This window comes from Platalea leucorodia, assembly GCF_965183815.1.
Source record: "Platalea leucorodia genome assembly, chromosome: 2".
Taxonomy (NCBI): Eukaryota; Metazoa; Chordata; class Aves; order Pelecaniformes; family Threskiornithidae; genus Platalea; species Platalea leucorodia.
The window spans coordinates 129,445,391-129,464,555 of NC_138824.1; positions in this window are offsets into that span (position 1 = coordinate 129,445,391).

Consider the following 19,165-nt stretch of genomic DNA (forward strand, 5'->3'; position numbering starts at 1 on the left):
CTGTGAAAGGGGTTGCGTGGCTATTTGAAGAGCAGCAAGAGCTTTTAGTCGTGGCCCCTTTGGGGTGTGAGGAATACGTGGACATTTGCAACTGCTGAGCCGGGCTCCGGCTGTACTCAACCGCCCAGGCAGAGAGGGTGTATTGGACTTTGGCAGTGTAAAGGACCCATACAAAAATACAGATTTGTCTCGACATTGCCGCTATAGCGCCATCCTGTGTCGCGCTTTGAGAACACCATCTTCTCCCCAAGTTTGATAAAAAACAAACTCGGGAGCCTGCGCAAGGACTAAAGCCGCGAAAAGAGCTGAGGCGGGAACAATAAGGCGCGAAAGAGCAGAGGCGGGGGCAGCACGTCCGTTGCGATCCGCACTTATACATTTTTCTATCTTCGCATGCGTGGGAGCCCCTGTATTAGGAGCACAAGTGCCCCTCGGCGGGTGTTGCGGCGGCGCGCGCGAGACCACTCCTTCCAATCCTGCACCCTCGAGGCTCCCCCCCGCACCCCGCTTCAGTCCCCGACGGAGCCTGAGGCCACCGAAGACCCTGCGAAGATCATCGGACTCGAAGTGGTGGTGGTAAACTGCTCCTTCTCCTTCTCTTTCTAACTGTTTCTCCCCTATTCTTTTCCTCTCCTCCCTTGCCCTCCCTCCTCCCTCCGTTCTCTTCTCCCCTCCAATAAAAGTGAAAGGTTTTCCGACATCTGACCGATTCCAGTGTCTTAATCTCGTCCTTGGGATCGTAACTAAACCTCCCCCGACATTGGATCGGGACAGGAAGGCTGCAAAAAGAGGGAACGGCAGCGTTTGTGGGTCTGTGAATGGGGTTGCCTGGCTACGTGAAGAGCAGCAAGAGCTTTTGGTCCTGGCCCCTTTGGGGTGGGAGGAATCCCTCGACATTCGCAATTGCTGAGCTGGGCTCCTACTCTACTCAGCAGGCCAGGCAGAGAGGTTGTCTTGGACTTTGGGAGGCTGCAGAAAGAGGGATCGGCAGCGCTTGTGGGTCTGTGAATGGGGTTGCGTGGGTACTTGAAGAGCAGCAAGAGCTTTTGGTCCTGGCCCCTTTGGGGTGGGCGGAATCCCTGGACATTTGCAATTGCTGAGCCAGGACCTGGCTCTGCTCAGCGGCCCAGGCAGAGAGGTTGTCTTGGACTTTGGGAGGCTGCAGAAAGAGGGATCGGCAGCGCTTGTGGGTCTGTGAATGGGGTTGCGTGGATACTTGAAGAGCAGCAAGAGCTTTTGGTCCTGGCCCCTTTGGGGTGGGCGGAATCCTTGGACATTCGCAATTGCTGAGCCAGGACCTGGCTCTGCTCAGGGGCCCAGGCAGAGAGGTTGTCTTGGACTTTGGGAGGCTGCAGAAAGAGGGAGCGGCAGCGTTTGTGGGTCTGTGAATGGGGTTGCCTGTCTACTTGAAGAGCAGCAAGAGCTTTTGTTGCTGGCCTCTTTGGGTTGTGAGGAATCCCTGGGCATTCAGAATTGCTGAGCCCAGCTCCGTCCCTACTCAGCAGGCGAGGCAGAGTGCTTTTATTGGACTTTTAGAGGCTACAGAAAGAGCGAGCTTCGGCATTTGTGGCTCTGTGAATTGGGTTGCCTGGCTGCTTGAAGAGCAGCAAGAGCTTTTGGTCCTTGCCCCTTTGGGGTGGGAGGAATCCCTGGACGTCCGCCATTGCTGAGCCCGTCTCCGGCTGTAATCTGCAGGCCAGGCAGAGAGGTTGTATTGGACTTTGGGAGGCTGGAGAAAGAGGGAGCGGCAGCGTTTGTTGGTCTGTGAATGGGGTTGCGTGGATACTTGAAGAGCAGCAAGAGCTTTTGTTCCTGGCCCCTTTGGGGTGGGAGGAATCCCTGCACATTCGTGATTGCTGAGCCCGGCTCTGGCTGTACCCAGCAGCCCAGGCAGAGAGGTTGTATTGGACTTTGGGAGGCTGGAGAAAGAGGGAGCGGCAGCGTTTGTGGGGCTGTGAATGGTGTTGCGTGGGTACTTGAAGAGCAGCAAGAGCTTTTGGTCCTGACCCTTTGGGGTGGGAGGAATCCCTGGACGTCTGCCATTGCTGAGACAGAATCCGACTGTAATCTGCAGCCCAGGAAGAAAGGTTGAATTGAAATTTTGGAGGCTGCAGAAAGAGGGAGCGGCAGCGTTTGTGGGTCTGTGAATGGGGTTGCTTGGGTACTTGAAGAGAAGCAAGAGCTTTTGGTCCTGGCCCCTTTGGGGTGGGAGGAATCCCTGGACAGTCGCAATTGCTGAGCCGGGCTCGGGCTCTACTCCACAGGCCATGCAGAGAGGTTGTATTGGACTTTTAGAGGCTGCAGAAAGAGGGATCATCAGCATTTGTGGCTCTGTGAATTGGGTTGCCTGGCTACATGAAGAGCAGCAAGAGCTTTTGGTCCTGGCACCTTTTGGGTGCAAAGAATCTCTAGCCATTCACGATTGCTGGTCTGGGTTCCGGCTGTAATCTGCAGGCCAGGCAGAGAGGTTGTATTGCAGTTTGGGAGGCTGCAGAAAGAGGGAGCGGTAGCGTTTGTGGCTCTGTGAATGGGGTTGCGTGGATACTTGAAGAGCAGCAAGAGCTTTTGGTGCTGGCCCCTTTGGGGTGGGAGGAATCCCTGCACATTCGTGATTCCTGAGCTGGGCTCCGGCTGTAATCTGCAGGCCAGGCAGAGAGGTTGTATTGGACTTTGGGAGGCTGGAGAAAGAGGGAGCGGCAGCGTTTGTGGGTTTGTGAATGGGGTTGCGTGGATACTGGAAGAGCAGCAAGAGCTTTTTGTCCTGGCACCTTTGGGGTGGGAGGAATCTCTGGCCATTCGCGATTGCTGATATGGGCTCCGGCTGTAATCTGCAGCCCAGGAAGAGAGGTTGTCTTGGACTTTGGGAGGCTGGAGAAAGAGGGAGTGGCAGCATTTGTGGGTCTGTGAATGGGGTTGCCTGTCTACTTGAAGAGCAGCAAGAACTTTTGGTGCTGGCCTCTTTGGGTTGTGAGGAATCCCTGGACATTCGGAATTGCTGAGCCCAGCTCCAGCTCTACTCCACAGGCCATGCAGAGTGGTTGTATTGGACTTTTAGAGGCTGCAGAAAGAGGGAGCATCAGCTTTTGTGGGTCTGTGAATGGGGTTTCGTGGATACTGGAAGAGCAGCAAGAGCTTTTGGTCCTGGCACCTTTGGGGTGGGAGGAATCTCTGGCCATTCGCGATTGCTGCTCTGGGTTCCGGCTGTAATCTGCAGGCCAGGCAGAGAGGTTGTATTGGACTTTGGGAGGCTGCAGAAAGAGGGAGCGATAGCCTTTGTGGCTCTGTGAATGGGGTTGCGTGGATACTGGAAGAGCAGCAGGAGCTTTTGGTGCTGGTCCCTTTGGGGTGGGAGGAATCCCTGCACATTCGTGATTCCTGAGCTGGGCTCCGGCTGTAATCTGCAGGCCAGGCAGAGAGGTTGTATTGGACTTTGGGAGGCTGCAGAAAGAGGGAGCGGCAGCGTTTGTGGGTTTGTGAATGGGGTTGCGTGGATACTTGAAGAGCAGCAAGAGCTTTTGGTCCTGGCCCCTTTGGGGTGGGAGGAATCCCTGGACGTTCGTGATTGCTGATCTGGGCTACGGCTGTAATCTGCAGGCCAGGCAGAGAGGTTGTATTGGACTATGGGAGGCTGGAGAAAGAGGGAGCGCTAGCGTTTGTGGGTCTGTAAATGGTGTTGCCTGGCTACTTGAAGAGCACCAAGAGCTTTTGGTGCTGGCCCCTTTGGGGTGGGAGGAATCCCTGGATGTTCTTAATTGCTGACCCGGGCTACGGCTCTACTCATCAGCTCACGCAGAGAGGTTGTATTGGACTTTGGGAGGCTGCAGAAAGAGGGAGTGGCAGCATTTGTGGGTCTGTGAATGGGGTTGCGTGGATACTGGAAGAGCAGCAAGAGCTTTAATTTCTGGCCCCTTTGGGGTGGGAGGAATCCCTGGACGACCGCCATTGCTGAGCCAGGATCCGACTGTAATCTGCAGGCCAGGCAGAGAGGTTGTATTGGACTTTGGGAGGCTGCAGAAAGAGGTAGTGGCAGCGTTTGTGGGGCTGTGAATGGGGTTGCCTGGCTACATGAAGAGCAGCAAGAGGTTTTGGTCCTGGCCCCTTTGGGGTGGGAGGAATCCCTGGACATTCGCAATTGCTGAGCCGGGCTCAGGCTCTACTCAGCATGTCAGGCAGAGAGGTTTTATTGGACTTTGGGAGGCTGGAGAAAGAGGGAGCGGCAGCATTTGTGGGTCTGTGCATGGAGTTGTGTGGATACTGGAAGAGCAGCAAGAGCTTTTGGTCCTGGCCCCTTTGGGGTGGGAGGAATCCCTTGATGTTCGCAATTGCTGAGCCTGACTCCGGCTCTACTCAGCATGCCAGGCAGAGAGGTTTTATTGGACTTTGGGAGGCTGGAGAAAGAGGGAGCGGCAGCATTTTTGCGTCTGTGAATGGGGTTGCGTGGATACTGGAAGAGCAGCAAGAGCATTCAGTGCTGGCCCCTTTGGGGTGGGAGGAATCCCTGGACGTCCGCCATTGCTGAGCCCGGCTCCGGCTGTAATCTGCAGGCCAGGCAGAGAGGTTGTATTGGAGTTTGGGAGGCTGCAGAAAGAGGGAGCGGCAGCGTTTGTGCGTCTGTGAATGGGGTTGCGTGGATTCTTGAAGAGCAGCAAGAGCTCTTAGTCCTGGCCCCTTTGGGGTGGGAGGAATCTCTGGCCATTCGCGATTGCTGATATGGGCTCCGGCTGTAATCTGCAGGCCAGGCAGAGAGGTTGTATTGGACTTTGGGAGGCTGGAGATAGAGGGAGTGGCAGCGTTTGTGGGTCTGTGAATGGGGTTGCGTGGATACTTGAAGAGCAGCAAGAGCTTTTGTTCCTGGCCCCTTTGGGGTGGGAGGAATCTCTGGCCGTTCGCGATTGCTGATCTGGGTTCCGGCTGTAATCAGCAGGCCAGGCAGAGAGGTTGTATTGGAGTTTGGGAGGCTGGAGAAAAGGGAGCGCTAGCGTTTGTGGGTCTGTGAATGGGGTTGCGTGGCTACTTGAAGAGCAGCAAGAGCTTTTGGTCCTGGCCCCTTTGGGGTGGGAGGAATCCCTGGACGTCCGCCATTGCTGAGCCCGGCTCCATCTGTAATCTGCAGCCCAGGAAGAAAGGTTGTATTGGAGTTTGGGAGGCTGCAGAAAGCGGGAGCGGCAGCGTCTGTGGGTGTGTGAATGGGGTTGCATGAATACTGGAAGAGCAGCAAGAGCTTTTGGTCCTGGCCCCTTTGGGGTGGGAGGAATCCCTGGACGTTCGCAATTGCTGAGCCGGGCACAGGCTCTGCTCAGCAGCCCAGGCAGAGAGGTTGTATTGGACTTTGGGAGGCTGGAGAAAGAGGGAGTGGCAGCGTTTGTGGGTCTGTGAATGGGGTTGCGTGGATACTGGAAGAGCAGCAAGAGCTTTTGGTCCTGGCCCCTTTGGGTTGGGAGGAATCCCTGGACGTTCGCAATTGCTGAGCCGGGCTCCGGCTCTGCTCAGCAGCCCAGGCAGAGAGGTTGTAGTGGACTTTGGGAGGCTGGAGAAAGAGGGAGCGGCAGCGTTTGTGGGTCTGTGAATGGGGTTGCCTGGGTACTGGAAGAGCAGCAAGAGCTTTTGGTCCTGGCCCCTTTGGGTTGTGAGGAATCCCTGGACAGTCGCATTTGCTGAGCTGGGCTCCGGCTGTAATCTGCAGGCCAGGCAGAGAGGTAGTATTGGACTTTGGGAGGCTGGAGAAAAGGGAGCGCTAGCGTTTGTGGGTCTGTGAATGGGGTTGCGTGGATACTGGAAGAGCAGCAAGAGCTTTTGTTCCTGGCCCCTTTGGGGTGGGAGGAATTCCTGGACATTCACAATTGCTGAGCCCGGCTCCGGCTCTACTCAGCAGCCCAGGCAGAGAGGTTTTCTAGGACTTTGGGAGGCTGGAGAAAGAGGGAGCGGCAGCGTTTGTGGGTCTGTGAATGGGGTTGCGTGGATACAGGAAAGAGCAGCAAGAGCTTTTGGTCCTGGCCCCTTTGGGGTGGGAGGAATCCCTGGACGTCCGCCATTGCTGATCCAGGCTCCGGCTCTGCTCAGCAGCCCAGGCAGAGAGGTTGTAGTGGACTTTGGGAGGCTGCAGAAAGAGGGAGCGGCAGCGTTTTTGGGTCTGTGAATGGGGTTGCGTGGATAATGGAAGAGCTGCAAGAGCTTTTGGTCCTGGCCCCTTTGGGGTGGGAGGAATCCCTGGACGTCCGCCATTGCTGAGCCCGGCTCCGGCTCTACTCAGCAGCCCAGGAAGAAAGGTTGTATTGGACTTTGGGAGGGTGCAGAAAGAGGGAGCGGCATCGTTTGTGGGTCTGTGAATGGGGTTGCGTGGCTACTGGAAGAGCAGCAAGAGCTTTTGGTCCTGGCATCTTTGGGGTGGGAGGAATCCCTGCACATTCGTGATTCCTGATCTGGGCTGCGGCCGTAATCTGCAGGCCAGGCAGAGAGGTGATCTTGGACTTTGGGAGGCTGCAGAAAGAGGGAGCGGCAGCGTTTGTGGGTCTGTGAATGGGGTTGCGTGGCTACTTGAAGAGCAACAAGAGCTTTTGGTGCTGGCCTCTTTGGGTTGTGAGGAATCCCTGGACATTCGGAATTGCTGAGCCCAGCTCCGGCTCTACTCAACAGGCCAGGCAGAGAGGTTGTATTGGACTTTGGGAGGCTGGAGAAAGATGGAGCCCCAGGATTTGTGCATCTGTGAATGGGGTTGTGTGGCTAATGGAAGAGCAGCAAGAGGTTTTGGTCCTGGCCCCTTTGGGGTGGGAGGAATCCCTGGATGTTCACAATTCCTGAGCCCGGCTCCGGCTCTACTCAGCGGCCCAGGCAGAGAGGTTGTATTGGACTTTGAGAGGCTGGAGAAAGAGGGAGCGGCAGCGTTTATGGGTCTGTGAATGGGGTTGCGTGGATACTGGAAGAGCAGCAAGAGCTTTTGGTCCTGGCCCCTTTGGGGTGGGAGGAATCCCTGGACATTTGCAATTGCTGACCCGGGCTACGGCTCTGCTCAGCGGCCCAGGCAGAGAGGTTGTATTGGACTTTGGGAGGCTGAAGAAAGAGGGAGCGGCAGCGTTTGTGGGTCTGTGAATGGGGTTGCCTGGCTACTTGAAGAGCAGCAAGATCTTTTGGTCCTGGCCCCTTTGGGGTGGGAGGAATCCCTGGACGTTCGCAATTGCTGAGCCGGGCACCGGCTCTGCTCAGCAGGCCAGGCAGAGAGGTTGTATTGGAGTTTGGGAGGCTGGAGAAAGAGGGAGCGGCAGCGTTTGTCGGTCTGTGAATGGGGTTGCCTGGCTACTTGAAGAGCAGCAAGAGCTTTTGGTCCTGGCCCCTTTGGGGTGGGAGGAATCTCTGGCCATTCGCGATTGCTGATCTGGGCTCCGGCTCTACTCAACAGGCCAGGCAGAGAGGTTGTATTGGACTTTTAGAGGCTGGAGAAAGAGGGAGCGCCAGCGTTTGTGGGTCTGTGAATGGGGTTGCGTGGATACTTGAAGAGCAGCAAGAGCTTTTGGTGCTGGCCCCTTTGGGGTGGGAGGAATCCCTGGACGTCCGCCATTGCTGAGCCGGGCACCGGCTCTGCTCAGCAGCCCAGGCAGAGAGTTTGTATTGGAGTTTGGGAGGCTGGAGAAAGAGGGAGCGGCAGCGTTTGTGGGTCTGTGAATGGGGTTGCGTGGATACTGGAAGAGCAGCAAGAGCTTTTGGTCCTGGCCCCTTTGGGGTGGGAGGAATCCCTGGACATTTGCAATTGCTGACCCGGGCTACGGCTCTGCTCAGCGGCCCAGGCAGAGAGGTTGTATTGGACTTTGGGAGGCTGAAGAAAGAGGGAGCGGCAGCGTTTGTGGGTCTGTGAATGGGGTTGCCTGGCTACTTGAAGAGCAGCAAGATCTTTTGGTCCTGGCCCCTTTGGGGTGGGAGGAATCACTGGACGTTCGCAATTGCTGAGCCGGGCACCGGCTCTGCTCAGCAGGCCAGGCAGAGAGGTTGTATTGGAGTTTGGGAGGCTGGAGAAAGAGGGAGCGGCAGCGTTTATGGGTCTGTGAATGGGGTTGCCTGGCTACTTCAAGAGCAGCAAGAGCTTTTGGTCCTGGCACCTTTGGGGTGGGAGGAATCTCTGGCCATTCGCGATTGCTGATCTGGGCTCCGGCTCTACTCAACAGGCCAGGCAGAGAGGTTGTATTGGACTTTTAGAGGCTGGAGAAAGAGGGAGCGCCAGCGTTTGTGGGTCTGTGAATGGGGTTGCGTGGATACTTGAAGAGCAGCAAGAGCTTTTGGTCCTGGCCCCTTTGGGGTGGGAGGAATCCCTGGACGTCCGCCATTGCTGAGCCGGGCACCGGCTCTGCTCAGCAGCCCAGGCAGAGAGGTTGTATTGGAGTTTGGGAGGCTGGAGAAAGAGGGAGCGCCAGCGTTTGTGGGTCTGTGAATGGGGTTGCGTGGATACTGGAAGAGCAGCAAGAGCTTTTGGTCCTGGCCCCTTTGGGGTGGGAGGAATCCCTGGACGTCCGCCATTGCTGAGCCTGGCTCCGGCTGTAATCTGCAGCCGAGGACGAGAGGTTGTATTGGAGTTTGGGAGGCTGGAGAAAGAGGGAGCGGCAGCGTTTGTGGGGCTGTGAATGGGGATGCCTGGCTACTTGAAGAGCAGCAAGAGCTTTTGGTCCTGGCCCCTTTGGGGTGGGAGGAATCCCTGGACATTCGCAATTGCTGACCCGGGCTCCGGCTCTAATCTGCAGCCCAGGACGAGAGGTTGTATTGGACTTTGGGAGGCTGAAGAAAGAAAGAGCGGCAGCGTTTGTGGGTCTGTGAATGGGGTTGCGTGGATACTGGAAGAGCAGCAAGAGGTTTTGGTCCTGGCCCCTTTGGGGTGGGAGGAATCCCTGGACAGTCGCAATTACTGAGCTGGGCTCCGGCTCTGCTCTGCAGCCTAGGACGAGAGATTTTATTGGACTTTGGGAGGCTGGAGAAAGAGGGAGCGGCAGCGTTTGTGGGTCTGTGAATGGGTTTGCGTGGATACTGGAAGAGCAGCAAGAGCTTTTGGTCCTGGCCCCTTTGGGGTGGGAGGAATCCCTGGACATTTGCAATTGCTGACCCGGGCTACGGCTCTGCTCAGCGGCCCAGGCAGAGAGGTTGTATTGGACTTTGGGAGGCTGCAGAAAGAGGGAGCGGCAGCGTTTGTGGGTCTGTGAATGGGGTTGCATGGATACTTGAAGAGCAGCAAGATCTTTTGGTCCTGGCCCCTTTGGGGTGGGAGGAATCCCTGGACGTTCGCAATTGCTGAGCCGGGCACCGGCTCTGCTCAGCAGGCCAGGCAGAGAGGTTGTATTGGACTTTGGGAGGCTGGAGAAAGAGGGAGCGTCAGCGTCTGTGGGTCTGTGAATGGGGTTGCATGGGTACTTGAAGAGCAGCAAGAGCTTTTGGTCCTGGCCCCTTTGGGGTGGGAGGAATCCCTTGACGTTCGTATTTGCTGAGCCTGGCTCCGGCTCTGCTCAGCAGCCCAGGCAGAGAGGTTGTAGTGGACTTTGGGAGGCTGGAGAAAGAGGGAGCGGCAGCGTTTGTGGGTCTGGGAATGGGGTTGCGTGGATACTGGAAGAGCAGCAAGAGCTTTTAGTCCTGGCACCTTTGGGGTGGGAGGAATCTCTGGACATTCGTGATTGCTGATCTGGGCTCCGGCTGTAAATCTGCAGGCCAGGCAGAGAGGTTGTATTGGACTTTGGGAGGCTGCAGAAAGAGGGAGTGGCAGCGTTTGTGGTCTGGGAATGGGGTTGCGTGGATACTTGAAGAGCAGCAAGAGCTTTTGGTCCTGGCCCCTTTGGGGTGGGAGGAATCTCTGGACATTCGTGATTGCTGATCTGGGCTCCGGCTGTAAATCTGCAGGCCAGGCAGAGAGGTTGTATTGGACTTTGGGAGGCTGCAGAAATAGGGAGTGGCAGTGTTTGTGGGTCTGTGAATGGGGTTGCGTTGATACTTGAAGATCAGCAAGAGCTTTTGGTCCTGGCCCCTTTGGGGTGGTAGGAATCCCTGGACGTTTGCAATTGCTGAGCCTGGCTCCGGCTCTACTCAGCAGCCCAGGCAGAGAGGTTGTATTGGACTTTGGGAGGCTGGAGAAAGAGGGAGAGGCAGTGTTTGTGGGTCTGTGAATGGGGTTGCGTGGCTACTTGAAGAGCAGCAAGAGCTTTTAGTCCTGGCACCTTTGGGGTGGGAGGAATCTCTGGCCATTCGCGATTGCTGATCTGGGCTCCGGCTCTACTGAACAGGCCAGGCAGAGGGAGCGCCAGCGTTTGTGGGTCTGTGAATGGGGTTGCGTGGATACTTGAAGAGCAGCAAGAGCTTTTGGTCCTGGCCCCTTTGGGGTGGGAGGAATTCCTGGACATTCGCAATTGCTGAGCCCGGCTCCGGCTCTGCTCAGCAGCCCAGGCAGAGTGGTTGTATTGGACTTTGGGAGGCTGCAGAAAGAAGGAGCGGCAGCGTTTGTGGGGCTGTGAATGGGGTTGCCTGGGTACTTGAAGAGCAGCAAGAGCTTTTGGTCCTGGAACCTGTCGGTTGGGAGGAATCCCTGGACAGTCGTGATTGCTGATCTGGGCTCCGGCTGTAATCTGCAGGCCAGGCAGAGAGGTTGTATTGGACTTTGGGAGGCTGGAGAAAGAGGGAGCGGCAGCGTTTGTGGGTCTGTGAATGGGGTTGCGTGGATACTTGAAGAGCAGCAAGAGCTTTTAGTCCTGGCCCCTTTGGGGTGGGAGGAATCCCTGGACGTCCGCCATTGCTGAGCCTGGCTCCGGCTGTAATCTGCAGGCCAGGCAGAGAGGTTGTATTAGACTTTGGGAGGCTGGAGAAAGAGGGAGCTTCAGCATTTGTGCGTCTGTGAATGGGGTTGCGTAGATACAGGAAGAGCAGCAAGAGCTTTTGGTGCTGGCCTCTTTGGGGTGGGAGCAATCCCTGGACATTCGGAATTGCTGAGCCCAGCTCCGGCTCTACTCAACAGGCCAGGCAGAGAGGTTGTATTGGACTTTTAGAGGCTGGAAAAAGAGGGAGCGCCAGCGTTTGTGGGTCTGTGAATGGGGTTGCGTGGATACTTGAAGAGCAGCAAGAGCTTTTTGTCCTGGCCCCTTTGGGGTGGGAGGAATTCCTGGACGTCCGCCATTGCTGAGCCGGGCACCGGCTCTGCTCAGCAGCCCAGGCAGAGAGGTTGTATTGGACTTTGGGAGGCTGGAGAAAGAGGGAGCGCCAGCGTTTGTGGGTCTGTGAATGGGGTTGCGTGGATACTGGAAGAGCAGCAAGAGCTTTTGGTCCTGGCCCCTTTGGGTTGGGAGGAATCCCTGGACGTTCGCAATTGCTGAGCCGGGCTCAGGCTCTGCTCAACAGCCCAGGCAGAGAGGTTGTATTGGACTTTGGGAGGCTGGAGAAAGAGGGAGCGGCAGCGTTTGTGGGTCTGGGAATGGGGTTGCGTGGATACTTGAAGAGCAGCAAGAGCTTTTAGTCCTGGCCCCTTTGGGGTGGGAGGAATCCCTGGACGTCCGCCATTGCTTAGCCTGGCTCCGGCTGTAATCTGCAGCCGAGGACGAGAGGTTGTATTAGACTTTGGGAGGCTGGAGAAAGAGGGAGCGGCAGCATTTGTGGGTCTGTGAATGGGGTTGCGTGGATACTTGAAGAGCAGCAAGAGCTTTTGGTCCTGGCCCCTTTAGGGTGGGAGGAATCCCTGGACTTTCGCAATTGCTGAGCTGGGCTCCGGCTCTAATCTGCAGCCCAGGCAGAGAGGTTTTATTGGACTTTGGGAGGCTGGAGAAAGAGGGAGCGGCAGCGTTTGTGGGGCTGTGAATGGGGTTGCGTGGATACTTGAAGAGTAGCAAGAGCTTTTGGTCCCGGCCCCTTTGGGGTGGGAGGAATCTCTGGCCGTTCGCAATTGCTGATCTGGGCTCCGGCTGTAATCTGCAGGCCAGGCAGAGAGGTTGTATTGGACTTTGGGAGGCTGCAGAAAGAGGGAGCGGCAGCGTTTGTGGGGCTGTGAATGGGGTTGCGTGGATACTGGAAGAGCAGCAAGAGCTTTTGGTCCTGGCCCCTTTGGGGTGGGAGGAATCCCTGGATGTTCGCAATTGCTGAACCGGGCTACGGCTCTACTCAGCGGCCCAGGCAGAGAGGTTGACTTGGACTTTGGGAGGCTGGAGAAAGAGGGAGCGCCAGCGTTTGTGGGTCTGTGAATGGGGTTGCCTGGCTACTTGAAGAGCAACAAGAGCTTTTGGTGCTGGCCTCTTTGGGGTGGGAAGAATCCCTGGACATTCGGAATTGCTGAGCCCAGCTCCGGCTCTACTCAACAGGCCAGGCAGAGAGTTTGTATTGGACTTTTAGAGGCTGGAGAAAGAGGGAGCGCCAGCGTTTGTGGGTCTGTGAATTGGGTTGGCTGGCTACTTGAAGAGCAGCAAGAGCTTTTAGTCCTGGCACCTTTGGGGTGGGAGGAATTCCGGGACATTCGCGATTGCTGATCTGGGCTCCGGCTGTAATCTGCAGGCCAGGCAGAGAGGTTGTATTGCACTTTGGGAGGCTGGAGAAAAGGGAGCGCTAGCGTTTGTGGGTCTGTGAATGGGGTTGCGTGGATGCTTGAAGAGCAGCAAGAGCTTTTGGTCCTGGCCCCTTTGGGGTGGGAGGAATTCCTGGACATTCGCAATTGCTGAGCCCGGCTCCGGCTCTACTCCGTGGCCCAGGCAGAGAGGTTGTATTGGACTTTGGGAGGCTGCAGAAAGAAGGAGCGGCAGCGTTTGTGGGGCTGTGAATGCGGTTGCCTGGGTACTTGAAGAGCAGCAAGAGCTTTTGGTCCTGGCACCTTTGGGGTGGGAGGAATTCCGGGACATTCGCGATTGCTGATCTGGGCTCCGGCTGTAATCTGCAGGCCAGGCAGAGAGGTTGTATTGCACTTTGGGAGGCTGGAGAAAAGGGAGCGCTAGCGTTTGTGGGTCTGTGAATGGGGTTGGCTGGCTACTTGAAGAGCAGCAAGAGCTTTTGGTCCTGGCACCTTTGGGGTGGGAGGAATCCCTGGACAGTCGTGATTGCTGATCTGGGCTCCGGCTGTAATCTGCAGCCCAGGCAGAGAGGTTGTATTGGACTTTGGGAGGCTGCAGAAAGAAGGAGTGGCAGCGTTTGTGGTCTGGGAATGGAGTTGCGTGGCTACTTGAAGAGCAGCAAGAGCTTTTGGTCCTGGCCCCTTTGGGGTGGGAGGAATCCCTGGACGTCCGCCATTGCTGAGCCCGGCTCCGGCTCTGCTCAGCAGCCCAGGCAGAGAGGTTGCATTGGACTTTGGGAGGCTGGAGAAAGAGGGAGCGCCAGCGTTTGTGGGTCTGTGAATGGGGTTGCGTGGATACTGGAAGAGCAGCAAGAGCTTTTGGTCCTGGCCCCTTTGGGTTGGGAGGAATCCCTTGATGTTCGCAATTGCTGAGCCCGGCTCGGGCTCTACTCAGCAGCCCAGGCAGATTGGTTGTATTGGACTTTGGAAGGCTGGAGAAAGAGGGAGTGGCAGCGTTTGTGGGTCTGTGAATGGGTTGTGTGGATACTGGAAGAGCAGCAAGAGCTTTTGGTCCTGGCCCCTTTGGGGTGGGAGGAATCCCTGGATGTTCGCAATTGCTGAGCCCGGCTCCGGCTCTACTCAGCAGCCCAGGCAGAGAGGTTGTATTGGACTTTGGGAGGCTGGAGAAGGAGGGAGCGGCAGCGTTTGTGGGTCTGTGAATGGGGTTGCGTGGCTACTTGAAGAGCAGCAAGAGCTTTTGGTCCTGGCCCCTTTGGGGTGGGAGGAATCCCTGGACATTTGTGATTGCTGATCTGGGCTCCGGCTGTAAATCTGCAGGCCAGGCAGAGAGGTTGTATTGGACTTTGGGAGGCTGCAGAAAGAGGGAGCGGCAGTGTTTGTGGGGCTGTTAATGGGGTTGCGTTGATACTTGAGAGCAGCAAGAGCTTTTGGTCCTGGCCCCTTTGGGGTGGGAGGAATCCCTGGACATTCGCAGTTGCTGAGCCGGGCTCCAGCTCTACTCAGCGGCACAGGCAGAGAGGTTGTATTGGACTTTGGGAGGCTGAAGAAAGAGGGAGCGGCAGCGTTTGTGTGTCTGTGAATGGTGTTGCGTGGATACAGGTAGAGCAGCAAGAGCTTTTGTTGCTGGCCTCTTTGTGTTGTGAGGAATCCCTGGACATTCGGAATTGCTGAGCCCAGCTCCGGCTCTACTCAGCAGGCCAGGCAGAGAGGTTGTATTGGACTTTTAGAGGCTGGAGAAAGAGGGAGCGGCAGCGTTTGTGGGTCTGTGAATGGGGTTGCCTGGCTACTTGAAGAGCAGCAAGAGCTTTTAGTCCTGGCACCTTTGGGGTGGGAGGAATTCCGGGACATTCGCGATTGCTGATCTGGGCTCCGGCTGTAATCTGCAGGCCAGGCAGAGAGGTTGTATTGCACTTTGGGAGGCTGGAGAAAAGGGAGCGCTAGCGTTTGTGGGTCTGTGAATGGGGTTGCGTGGATACTTGAAGAGCAGCAAGAGCTTTTGGTCCTGGCCCCTTTGGGGTGGGAGGAATCCCTGGACGTCCGCCATTGCTGAGCCGGGCACCGGCTCTGCTCAGCAGCCCAGGCAGAGAGGTTGTATTGGACTTTGGGAGGCTGCAGAAAGAGGGAGCGGCAGTGTTTGTGGGGCTGTGAATGGGGTTGCGTGGATACTTGAAGAGCAGCAAGAGCTTTTAGTCCTGGCCCTTTGGGGTGGGAGGAATCTCTGGACATTTGTGATTGCGGATCTGGGATCCGGCTGTAATTTGCAGTCCAGGCAGAGAGGTTGTATTGGAGTTTGGGAGGCTGGAGAAAGAGGGAGCGGCAGCGTTTGTGGGTCTGTGAATGGAGTTGCGTGGATACTGGAAAAGCAGCAAGAGCTTTTGGTCCTGGCCCCTTTGGGGTGGGAGGAATCCCTGGACATTCGCAGTTGCTGAGCCGGGCTCCGGCTCTACTCAGCGGCCCAGGCAGAGAGGTTGTATTGGACTTTGGGAGGCTGCAGAAAGAGGGAGCGGCAGTGTTTGTGGGTCTGTGAATGAGGTTGCATGGGTACTTGAAGAGCAGCAAGAGCTTTTGGTCCTGGCACCTTTGGGGTGGGAGGAATCCCTGGACGTCCGCCATTGCTGAGCCCGGCTCTGGCTGTAATCTGCAGCCCAGGCAGAGAGGTTGTATTGGACTTTGGGAGGCTGGAGAAAGAGGGAGCGGCAGCGTTTGTGGGTCTGTGAATGGGGTTGCGTGGATACTTGAAGAGTAGCAAGAGCTTTTGGTCCTGGCCCCTTTGGGGTGGGAGGAATCTCTGGCCGTTCGCGATTGCTGATCTGGGCTCCGGCTGTAATCTGCAGGCCAGGCAGAGAGGTTGTATTGGACTTTGGGAGGCTGCAGAAAGAGGGAGCGGCAGCGTTTGTGGGGCTGTGAATGGGGTTGCGTGGATACTGGAAGAGCAGCAAGAGCTTTTGGTCCTGGCCCCTTTGGGGTGGGAGGAATCCCTGGATGTTCGCAATTGCTGACCCGGGCTACGGCTCTACTCCGTGGCCCAGGCAGAGAGGTTGTATTGGACTTTGGGAGGCTGGAGAAAGAGGGAGCGGCAGCGTTTGTGGGTCTGTGAATGGGGTTGCCTGGCTACTTGAAGAGCAACAAGAGCTTTTGGTGCTGGCCTCTTTGGGTTGTGAGGAATCCCTGGACAGTCGTGATTGCTGATCTGGGCTCCGGCTGTAATCTGCAGCCCAGGCAGAGAGGTTGTCTTGGACTTTGGGAGGCTGCAGAAAGAAGGAGTGGCAGCGTTTGTGGTCTGGGAATGGAGTTGCGTGGCTACTTGAAGAGCAGCAAGAGCTTTTGGTCCTGGCCCCTTTGGGGTGGGAGGAATCCCTGGACGTCCGCCATTGCTGAGCCCGGCTCCGGCTCTGCTCAGCAGCCCAGGCAGAGAGGTTGCATTGGACTTTGGGAGGCTGGAGAAAGAGGGAGCGCCAGCGTTTGTGGGTCTGTGAATGGGGTTGCGTGGATACTGGAAGAGCAGCAAGAGCTTTTGGTCCTGGCCCCTTTGGGTTGGGAGGAATCCCTTGATGTTCGCAATTGCTGAGCCCGGCTCGGGCTCTACTCAGCAGCCCAGGCAGATTGGTTGTATTGGACTTTGGAAGGCTGGAGAAAGAGGGAGTGGCAGCGTTTGTGGGTCTGTGAATGGGTTGTGTGGATACTGGAAGAGCAGCAAGAGCTTTTGGTCCTGGCCCCTTTGGGGTGGGAGGAATCCCTGGATGTTCGCAATTGCTGAGCCCGGCTCCGGCTCTACTCAGCAGCCCAGGCAGAGAGGTTGTATTGGACTTTGGGAGGCTGGAGAAGGAGGGAGCGGCAGCGTTTGTGGGTCTGTGAATGGGGTTGCGTGGCTACTTGAAGAGCAGCAAGAGCTTTTGGTCCTGGCCCCTTTGGGGTGGGAGGAATCCCTGGACATTTGTGATTGCTGATCTGGGCTCCGGCTGTAAATCTGCAGGCCAGGCAGAGAGGTTGTATTGGACTTTGGGAGGCTGCAGAAAGAGGGAGCGGCAGTGTTTGTGGGGCTGTTAATGGGGTTGCGTTGATACTTGAGAGCAGCAAGAGCTTTTGGTCCTGGCCCCTTTGGGGTGGGAGGAATCCCTGGACATTCGCAGTTGCTGAGCCGGGCTCCAGCTCTACTCAGCGGCACAGGCAGAGAGGTTGTATTGGACTTTGGGAGGCTGAAGAAAGAGGGAGCGGCAGCGTTTGTGTGTCTGTGAATGGTGTTGCGTGGATACAGGTAGAGCAGCAAGAGCTTTTGTTGCTGGCCTCTTTGTGTTGTGAGGAATCCCTGGACATTCGGAATTGCTGAGCCCAGCTCCGGCTCTACTCAGCAGGCCAGGCAGAGAGGTTGTATTGGACTTTTAGAGGCTGGAGAAAGAGGGAGCGGCAGCGTTTGTGGGTCTGTGAATGGGGTTGCCTGGCTACTTGAAGAGCAGCAAGAGCTTTTAGTCCTGGCACCTTTGGGGTGGGAGGAATTCCGGGACATTCGCGATTGCTGATCTGGGCTCCGGCTGTAATCTGCAGGCCAGGCAGAGAGGTTGTATTGCACTTTGGGAGGCTGGAGAAAAGGGAGCGCTAGCGTTTGTGGGTCTGTGAATGGGGTTGCGTGGATACTTGAAGAGCAGCAAGAGCTTTTGGTCCTGGCCCCTTTGGGGTGGGAGGAATCCCTGGACGTCCGCCATTGCTGAGCCGGGCACCGGCTCTGCTCAGCAGCCCAGGCAGAGAGGTTGTATTGGACTTTGGGAGGCTGCAGAAAGAGGGAGCGGCAGTGTTTGTGGGGCTGTGAATGGGGTTGCGTGGATACTTGAAGAGCAGCAAGAGCTTTTAGTCCTGGCCCTTTGGGGTGGGAGGAATCTCTGGACATTTGTGATTGCGGATCTGGGATCAGGCTGTAATTTGCAGGCCAGGCAGAGAGGTTGTATTGGAGTTTGGGAGGCTGGAGAAAGAGGGAGCGGCAGCGTTTGTGGGTCTGTGAATGGAGTTGCGTGGATACTGGAAAAGCAGCAAGAGCTTTTGGTCCTGGCCCCTTTGGGGTGGGAGGAATCCCTGGACATTCGCAGTTGCTGAGCCGGGCTCCGGCTCTACTCAGCGGCCCAGGCAGAGAGGTTGTATTGGACTTTGGGAGGCTGCAGAAAGAGGGAGCGGCAGTGTTTGTGGGTCTGTGAATGAGGTTGCATGGGTACTTGAAGAGCAGCAAGAGCTTTTGGTCCTGGCACCTTTGGGGTGGGAGGAATCCCTGGACGTCCGCCATTGCTGAGCCCGGCTCTGGCTCTAATCTGCAGCCCAGGCAGAGAGGTTGTATTGGACTTTGGGAGGCTGGAGAAAGAGGGAGCGGCAGCGTTTGTGGGTCTGTGAATGGGGTTGCGTGGATACTTGAAGAGTAGCAAGAGCTTTTGGTCCTGGCCCCTTTGGGGTGGGAGGAATCTCTGGCCGTTCGCGATTGCTGATCTGGGCTCCGGCTGTAATCTGCAGGCCAGGCAGAGAGGTTGTATTGGACTTTGGGAGGCTGCAGAAAGAGGGAGCGGCAGCGTTTGTGGGGCTGTGAATGGGGTTGCGTGGATACTGGAAGAGCAGCAAGAGCTTTTGGTCCTGGCCCCTTTGGGGTGGGAGGAATCCCTGGATGTTCGCAATTGCTGACCCGGGCTACGGCTCTACTCCGTGGCCCAGGCAGAGAGGTTGTATTGGACTTTGGGAGGCTGGAGAAAGAGGGAGCGGCAGCGTTTGTGGGTCTGTGAATGGGGTTGCCTGGCTACTTGAAGAGCAACAAGAGCTTTTGGTGCTGGCCTCTTTGGGTTGTGAGGAATCCCTGGACATTCGGAATTGCTGAGCCCAGCTCCGGCTCTACTCAACAGGCCAGGCAGAGAGTTTGTATTGGAATTTTAGAGGCTGGAGAAAGAGGGAGCGCCAGCGTTTGTGGGTCTGTGAATTGGGTTGCCTGGCTACTTGAAGAGCAGCAAGAGCTTTTAGTCCTGGCACCTTTGGGGTGGGAGGAATTCCGGGACATTCGCGATTGCTGATCTGGGCTCCGGCTGTAATCTGCAGGCCAGGCAGAGAGGTTGTATTGCACTTTGGGAGGCTGGAGAAAAGGGAGCGCTAGCGTTTGTGGGTCTGTGAATGGGGTTGCGTGGGTACTTGAAGAGCAGCAAGAGCTTTTGGTCCTGGCCCCTTTGGGGTGGGAGGAATCCCTGGACGTTTGCAATTGCTGAGCCTGGCTCCGGCTCTACTCAGCAGCCCAGGCAGAGAGGTTGTATTGGACTTTGGGAGGCTGGAGAAAGAGGGAGCGGCAGCGTTTGTGGGTCTGTGAATGGAGTTGCGTGGATACTGGAAGAGCAGCAAGAGCTTTTGGTCCTGGCCCCTTTGGGGTGGGAGGAATCCCTGGACATTCGCAGTTGCTGAGCCGGGCTCCGGCTCTACTCAGCGGCCCAGGCAGAGAGGTTGTATTGGACTTTGGGAGGCTGCAGAAAGAGGGAGCGTTAGCGTTTGTGGGGCTGTGAATGGGGTTGCCTGGCTACTTGAAGAGCAGCAAGATCTTTTGGTCCTGGCCCCTTTGGGGTGGGAGGAATCCCTGGACGTTCGCAATTGCTGAACCGGGCTCCGGCTGTGCTCAGCAGACCAGGCAGAGAGGTTGACTTGGACTTTGGGAGGCTG